The sequence below is a fragment of the Mercurialis annua genome, linkage group LG1-X (assembly GCF_937616625.2).
Source record: "Mercurialis annua linkage group LG1-X, ddMerAnnu1.2, whole genome shotgun sequence".
Taxonomy (NCBI): Eukaryota; Viridiplantae; Streptophyta; class Magnoliopsida; order Malpighiales; family Euphorbiaceae; genus Mercurialis; species Mercurialis annua.
Genome location: NC_065570.1, coordinates 11,565,197 through 11,574,250, shown reverse-complemented (window position 1 = coordinate 11,574,250; position 9,054 = coordinate 11,565,197).

The window sequence follows — 9,054 nt, the reverse complement described above, 5'->3', positions numbered from 1 at the left end:
TTGGAGTAATAATAACAACTCTTATTATAGCTATGTTGATCATTTAGTCAGCGTTCAAAACCCTTATTGCTAACCTCAATATAATCAAAATCTCTTTACAGGGAAGTAACCCTATGTTCCTAGTTCAGCATGCCAGATGTCGAAGAGCTATGCTCGCTATCCTAATTTCATAATCTATTGAAAATATATATTTAGAGAAAATGACCCTGAGATTCTCCATAGATGAGCTACATTGAACATTTTTAATCTATGATATAGCCTCCCGAAATTTTTATACCATTTTGATTTTGAAGGGAAAAAGGAGATAAACAAGAAAAATTTGAAATTCAAAATGCTAGAATATTAAAGATATAAATTTGATACAAAAACACGTAAAACTCGAAGAATAAGAAAGAGATGATTTCTTAAAATTGCAGAAATTAAAAACTGGAAAGAAATAAATACTTGGTTTAAAGGTATAAGGGATCAAATAAAAGATATGGGACAACACGAAAGTAAGGTATCTTGGCTAAAATTAAATTAATAGAGAACATAATTTTTTAAAGAAGAAAAATAAAAGAAGACAAAGAAATAAGGAAGACTAAGAAGGAGAGAATTAAAAGGTCAGCTAAAAAATAGGGAATAATCATTACTAAACGTGGGTTATAAATCCAAGGAAGACAAACGAAAAGATTTCTAAGAAAAATGAATGAACACGCACTATATAACGTGGCATACGAATGAACACATGGAAAAAATCAAACGTTAAAAGCTAAAAATGGCGTGTCAACAGATTATGAAGTAAAAAGGAAAAAGAGGTTCGCCAAAATTAAAGAGAGCATAGCTAAACTTAAATAATAGGATAAATACATAAGGCAATAGGACACTTGTCGCGGAGTTAATTATGAAAAATGGACCAATGGTCCAACATTTAATCCATACCGAATCTATAAACAACCGACTCGATCATTCAAATGATTAATAGACCGAGTCATAAAAGATCCGTTTATTCAAGAAAGTGCCATCAGTTTGCCAAGAGTAGAAGACCGAGCCTCACGGGACTCGGAGAGAATATTAATTAGGAAGATCAATATGGGTTGGATTAAAATCTTATCTTATCCATAACTGGATACAAATATGACTCTATAATCAATATATAAGGTTCTACAATCAATTGAAAGACTTCGACCTTCTAGAAGACTCATTGGAGAATCCTACTAAACTACAATAGCTATATTGAAGGAATTCCAGCCCAACTCAGATAAGTATAATATCAATAGAGGGATCCTAATCCTACTTGGACACTATTGGGCACTACCTTTACCTTACTATTATATAAGAAGCATGAGGTATTTCAAACAACACACATTATCATTACAATGATTACTTATATTCCACCAGCAAATACTAACTTAATCATCAGAGCGCTCATTGGATAACCAACGTCCGATTAACCTTCTAACCCTTATTTTGCAGGTTGAATTTGTCACGAAGGTAGACTCCATCAGTTACCGATAACAACGCAATAAAAGAAAATTTGAAATGAAAACTAAACCGCAAAGTCAAAAATTAAGGAAAAATCAAGCATTTTCTTTTTTGCAACCCTAAACAATTGCCTAGGAATTGGAGGCCCAAAGAATTGAAATTATTACAAAAGCCTAAAAACATATCCACAGTACATGTAAACAATACGTGTAGAAACAATTCAAACGAATTACTTTTCTTCACATACCTTATATGTTCAAAACACAGTGTAGAGCCAACCTCAATTAAGAAGTTATATTTCAAAACCGGATCTATCTTTAAAAAATAATAGAAAAATACAACCCTCAGACATAATTATCTAAAAGACTTTTAGGGGGGTTAGTGATAATTCAGTAGGGAAAAATCAACCTTCAAAAATATAAATATGACTAATTATAGCAAAATGGTATCATAAGGCCCATCAGCCCACGACAATGTCAATTTCAGCTAAGGATACTTTCAGTTTGAAATTTCATTAAGCATTATCTCGTACTAGAGTTATTAAGAGCGCTACTGAAATTGAGGTATAAATTACATAACTTGCAAAAGAAGTTATCAATATCACGTTAGTCAAGGGGACCACATAAAATTCTCTAACAAGAGAACATATGCACCCCACACCATTTACGCTCAACACACACACACCTCTTCTACCAAAATAACAGAGAGGAGAACTCAACCTATAATCTAGGGGAACACCTCACAATGTAAGCACGAGCGAAGAAAAATAAGAACACTATATAAATCACTTTATCATAAAACCCTTAGATACTCCATATTTGACTCTATTCTTTTTCTTCTTGCTTACTTTTCTTTCCCACCATATACTTACTTGAGCACGGAGCGGACGCCTGGAACCCCTTTTCGACGTTTCTTCTGACCGTGTTCTCTCTTCTCAGGTCTATAACTTAGTTAGACCATCTCTTGTTTTTCGGTATTGACAATAGAAGATAATCTGATTCCCTTTTGATTTATAGGTTGTATTGAATATCTCTAATAGTTTTTTTTTCTTTATGATAATATTAGTTTGTTAGCATATGACTGCAATGAAAAACGATTTTAAATGAATTTTTTCATTATTTTAAAAAATATATTATAAGATAGCTCATACTTCAGCAAAATAAATATTTATAAAGTTTTATAATTTATCTAAAAAGATGAGGTGTTTTCAAATATCAGAATTTATGTATTCGCTCATAAATTTGCTTTTGCATTTTTTTTTAATAAATAAATTACAAACAACAATTAAAATGAAATATATATTAAATAATTATATAAATTTCTATATACTTATGAGTTTATAATTTTCTAAACACAAATATTTAATTATATGCCACATGTCTAACATCCAATGAGTTAAAATAGTATTTAATATAAGACAAGAATTTTTTTATCAAATATAAATCCATGAATCTACCTAATTGAAGATTTTTAAATTTTTGGAAGATAGAGAAGTATTTTTTTTTTTTTTATATAAATAAGGTAGAGTAGTATTGTGCAACAATTTATTTCATTGATCTCTGGTCCGGTTTTGATTTTTCGACAATCTCAATCCATGTTTAATGTATCTTTAATCTTAAATTTACTACAAATGCTATTTTATTCTCCTAAAATTTTATGAAATCAGCCCGGACTGGAATATATCCCAACGAAAGAGTAGAGTTGCCACTGTATATGAGGTCATGGGTTCGAACTTAAATCTCTATAGCTTTTTGTTCACTGATTTAATTACGTACAAATGATTGTGTCTTGTTGTGAAATTCAACAATACACCTCTGATAAAAAAAGAGAGCGATTTATTGTTTTGATTAAGAATAAGATTGAAAATATAATTTTATTTTTTCAAGGTGCAACTGAATATTTCTCTGATTTAAATGTGATCAACCTCTTTCTATGCCAATATGAGCCTAATTTGGATGGCATGAGTCATCTGTAAGTGTATCAAGAAATTATGACCCATAATTATAACCCATTCCCAACACTTCTTATACCTGTAAAAATCAATAATAATAATTTGAATTTCATTATCACCAAATGTATAGTAGCGCCCATCATTACTTTCAAAGAATAAAAGTGAATGATCACTCCTTCCTTGGTTTAGGGCTGTGAACTGCCAAAATTGGAAAAGCGTGCAAAACCACCTGAAAATTGCTGTTATTTTTATTATTATTATTTATTTTTGAGTGTTGTAACTGTAATTACCTAAAAAGAAAGAGAATTAACCATGGAAAATGACAAATTATAGGTTGTTGCTATCGGATATATTTAGTTGATGGCTAAACCTATTTTAAAGTTCCTAGACTATATATTTTTTATTCATTAGGTCCCTCAATTTTTATTTAGCTTTTTTAAATCTCTAAACTTTTATTTTTTTGGTTCATCAGATCCCTCAACCTTTATTTGGTTTCTTCGGATCCCTAAACTTTAGTTTTTTGATTTTTTAAATCCTTAAATTTTTTTTTTTACTTCATTAAGTCTTCAAATGGATCTCTCTCAGAGACGGATCTGAGGTAGGGCCAGTCAGGGCTTGGGCCCTACCTCAATTGTTTTGAATTTTTTCTATTAGCCGTGCATGAATAATCTTTACTCACATGGTAGTTGTATTCCAATTCCTCTTAACATTCAATTTCACACATAATGCACAGCCACTAAATTCCTATTAAAAAGGCTAGTAATCTTCATCTTTCATTACTTTAATAATAATATTAATATTTAATAGTCATTTTAATTTATTATATCCTAATTTTTAAAAAAATTAAATTTTAAAACAAAATGAAATCACCTATTTGAAATTTATATATGACAAATTTGATTTTTTTTCCCTATGTTTAAGATTTAAATTTGATATGAAACGTAAATGGGTTCTTTTTTAAATACAAAATTTAGTAGTATCAGAGCCAAACAATTTTTGTATTAGTATTTAAAAATGAGTTAATATAACTTTTTTTAATAATTTGGGAGGAGAGCGCTTGTGAAAGAAATTGAACTCACGATAAATTTTTGATAAAAAAATTACGACCTTAATAGATAAATTTTTTATAAAAAGAGCATGGCCTCATTTGCGGAATTGTTAAATATTCTTAATACGGGTAATTGAAGAAAAATACCAGTATAATTTAATGCCAATGATATAAATTTACACGCCGTCTCTATATTTTTGTTGATAAAAAAAGAATATATCTTTATGTTAATTAAGAAATAGAAGTTGATATGAGATACATAATTTTTTTTGGGAAATTTTAATTGTATTTTGTGGTAGATAAACTAAATTTTTTACTAAATTATCACTTGAAACTTAAAAAAGATGCGGAGTGCAGATTTAAACCAAGAGAGTGTAAAAATCCTCACCCTAATAAAAATTAATGGGTTGTCCTATTAGATTTTATAAATTTTGATGATTTAAATAGTAATTCTTCATACGGTTTTTCAAAATAATAATAATCTTTCCAATATTACATCATAAAAAAATATAGTATGAAAAAATTAATTTCAGGATCTAATAGAATAAATTTTTTTATTCATGCCATTTGAATTATAGTTTAATAATAATAATAATATTAATAAAGGATGTTAGAATATAAATCCCAACGTTTTTCTTTCTTAGCGATTTAATTCTAATGTTTAAAACGTTACGAAACAAATCATAACCTTCTTAAATTTTATATTTTATAGTCTCATCCCGAATTCAGATCATTTTTTCATCTTTTTAGGCTACAAATTGCAAAAATATGAAAAATTAGTATTTGTTTTGAAAAAATTTAAAACGTCGGGATTTAACAATAATATGGCTGCCACATATCCAAAGAATGGTCGGAAAACTGTTTAGGTTACAAAATGCAAAAATTAAAAAGATTAGGATATACTTCGTAACATTTTAAACGTTAGATTTAAATATAAAAAATGAAACATTAGAATTTGTTTTGCTAATATCTTTAATAGTAATAATAATAATAATAATATAACAACAGCAATTATATATAATTGTTTTGAGAACAAATATTAATCTTTTTTTATTAATAATGATATATAACAAGTACAATATGTTTGTGATAAATAAATACATTCATAAGCATTTAATAAAGGCTTAATGCGCTAAAAAAAATCCCGATATTTCATCTCTTTTTCAATCCTATCCTGATATTGAAAATTTGTCAATTTTATTCTATTTTATATTTTTTCATTTCAATTGTACCGTGAAGCATAAAATTGACCTTTATTTATTTGACAAAAGTTCAAAAAAATTCTTTAAAAATGGTCAATTTAATATAAAAGTTAATCTAACACAAAATGGTCAATTTAGAGAATTTTTATAAAAATTTTGTTAAATAAAATAAGATCAATTTTGTGCTTCAGGGTATAATTGAAATGAAAAAAAATATAAAATATAATAAAACTGAATTTTAAACATCAGAATAGGATTGAAAAGGGGATAAAAGACTGTAATTTTTAAGACATTAGACCTTTAATAAATATATATAAATTGTAACACAAAGATAATATTTTATTTTAACCTTTATCAATCAACTATATATTTGTTATGATTGACACATAGTCAAAACAAATACTCTATGATGACTATACTGAACTACATATATACTTTATCATTATTTGATGAGTTTTTAAACGTGTATAATCTTTTGAATATAAAATCGAACTCTTTTAATTTGCATGAAGGGAAATAAATATACTTCTATAAAATATATATAAAAAAACTACTACATTATTTATTCAAATAATTACTAAAAAAAAGACAATCATTATAAAAATTAAATGCATCTTTAAGTGAATAACCTTTTTTATTTAAACGTCTAGATTTATATTTTCCTATTGAAATTCTTTTAGGTCTAATGAATATTTTAAAGAAGGTTATATAATTTAGTTTTTACTATGATGAAAAGGAATAATAATAGAACAAAAATATATTTAAATTCACTATTATCCATGGTTAAGAATTCATTATGATTCAATCATTTTTTTGTTGAAAAAATATAGGCGGCTAGGTTCTTATTTTTAGTTTTTTATCATTAAAAAGAGTTTAGATGGTATTAAATCTAAGAGATAATTATAATTTGGATTTTTATAGAATTTGGATTGTATTATTATTACTCTTTCTTCTTAAAATCGTAGCTTTTACTATGCATAAACTCTAAATTTAATTGTTTTTGCAACTTATTCTTATTGTAGCTCTTTATCATATTTTCATTCATAAAAAAAATTTAAAGATAAAAACAACAGAATTTTATAGCAACAAAAATTGTACGTCTAATATAGCACTCTAAAACGTTTCCATAATTGTATAGTGACACAAACACAGTTTTGGAACAAAATTACGTGTGTCTTTCTCCTCTATTCCTCACTATTGTTATAGGATTGTGACTTCACAAAATACGTTTTGTCCAATTATTATTTGTCCTTTCGTTTAAATACATTTATGTAATAATATCATATAATAATAATAATTAAAAAATAAATAAAACTTATATAATTTTTTTAGTAAACTACCAAGAAACTAATCAAGCTCAATATAACAAATGCATTGCAATTAATGGCCTAGATTGTGCATTATTGTACTAATGGACATAGGTTGCTCAAGGTTTTGGCCTAATAGTGACAATCAATTATTGTTGTTGAGCTTTACAATGAAAATCAATTTTGATACGATGAACTTGCATGGCTTCCTAGGGTTGGTCAAATCAAAAGTCAGCACCTTGGCTTAATAGTGTTTAAGACTTCCAATAGACTTGTTAAAATCTCTCAACAAGACCAATAGAGGTTGGTGCAAATAGTAAGCGGTTTGATATCGTTTAAGAAAGATCTCGGATTCGGGTCTTGTGAATGCAGAAAATCCCCACCGGCAGACTCATCCATCATGCCAAATGCGCGACACGGGTCGGATCCGGATTAGTCAGGGTGAAACCCTGAAAATCGGATGGACTAATCGGAAAAAAAATCTCTCAACAAGATTTCATCATAAAAAAGTATATTCCGATCTTAAGTTAAGAAAGATGAATATATACTAAAGTATGAATCCTGAAAGAAAGAAAATAATTGCGGTTAGAAAACCAAAGAGTCAAAGCCACATGAAAGATAAAATGTGACAGTCACATCGAAATATGTCGAGGATAGATAACTCCTTGCTAACACGTGTCGAAAAAGTATAGAATTGAAGGATCTGAAACAAATCTCCCGAACGTAAAAAGACTCGCCACCAATAAAAAGATACACAACTAAAATAACGAGTATAAATACACCAATATTAACTTACTTGCGGGGGATAATGATGGAATCACGTTTTATTAAGATTATAATGATGGATCGAGTCCTACGAGGTTTCAGCCAACAAAGTCTATCTTAGATCATACTCATGCAGACTATTGGTCGAATCCTCATTGGATCAGACGAAGCTCAAAAAACTTGACCTCTAAAGATATAATAATGTTAAAAGATCGAGTTTTAAGTCAACCGCAATATGATAATTACGGAGAGAATCTAGAAGATAAAATCTTCTAAATCTATTATGGTAGTCTTCTACCCGCGAGTAAAGACCAAAAGAGAAAGATATTCCTATTCAGAACTCCTTCCTGAATAAGGTAAGAGATAAAACCGCGCTATAAAATAGGAATCTCTTTTCTACTTCAGAACTTTTTTCTTAAAGGAATCTCTTTCCTTCTTTACACACACATTCAACACTACTTTTCCGGCTTAAGTTAAACTGGCTTAAGTATCAGAGATTCAATCGGATCACCATTGTCTAATTAGCTATTTACCTTGTTTTGCAGATCACGACCGTCAAGTGGAGTCCACAGTCCATCAGTAAAAGTGTGTGTAGGTTCCTGATTTAAAATTTTAAAGGATTTAAGTTTTAAATCATTGAAAATATTAATTTTATTTCTGATTTTTTTTAATAGATCTAATTCTGTTAACTTCCATATTTAACGGAAATATTTATATCTCCGATTTTAAAATAACGAGAGTTTAACTGTTCAATTTTAAAATAAAAAGATTTATTTGTGCTTAAAAAAGGTTTTAGGCCTGATCTATTTTTTTGGACAAATTATGACGATTTTTTTATATCTTTTGCCATTAAGTTAATTTCAACTGCATTAATAACAACTAATTTCCACTAACTTTTATTACCAATAAATATAGATTACGTCTATTACTTACCCACTCGAAAAAAATTAACCAATGTTCGTTTGAAATATAGTGTAATGATCTCACTAGAATCTTAATCTATACTATATATAAAAGCACGGATGGGGAGGGGGACATGCAAATTTACTAAATAGTCCTTTATAGATTATTGTTAATTGAAGGTTTTTGGTCTTTATCTAATTAATTACAGATTTAAAAAATATAAGGTACAATTAGAGTTTAATTAGAATAAAATTCCTTAATTAATTATTGCTAAGAGTCTTTAATGCATACTACAACTACTAATATATGAGACGACCTACGAAATAGTGTTCCTCCAAACAAGGATTATTAAAATTAAGTACCAGAAATTCGTAACTTAATTTTTCTCCCATTTTTTTTATTACCATCACACGA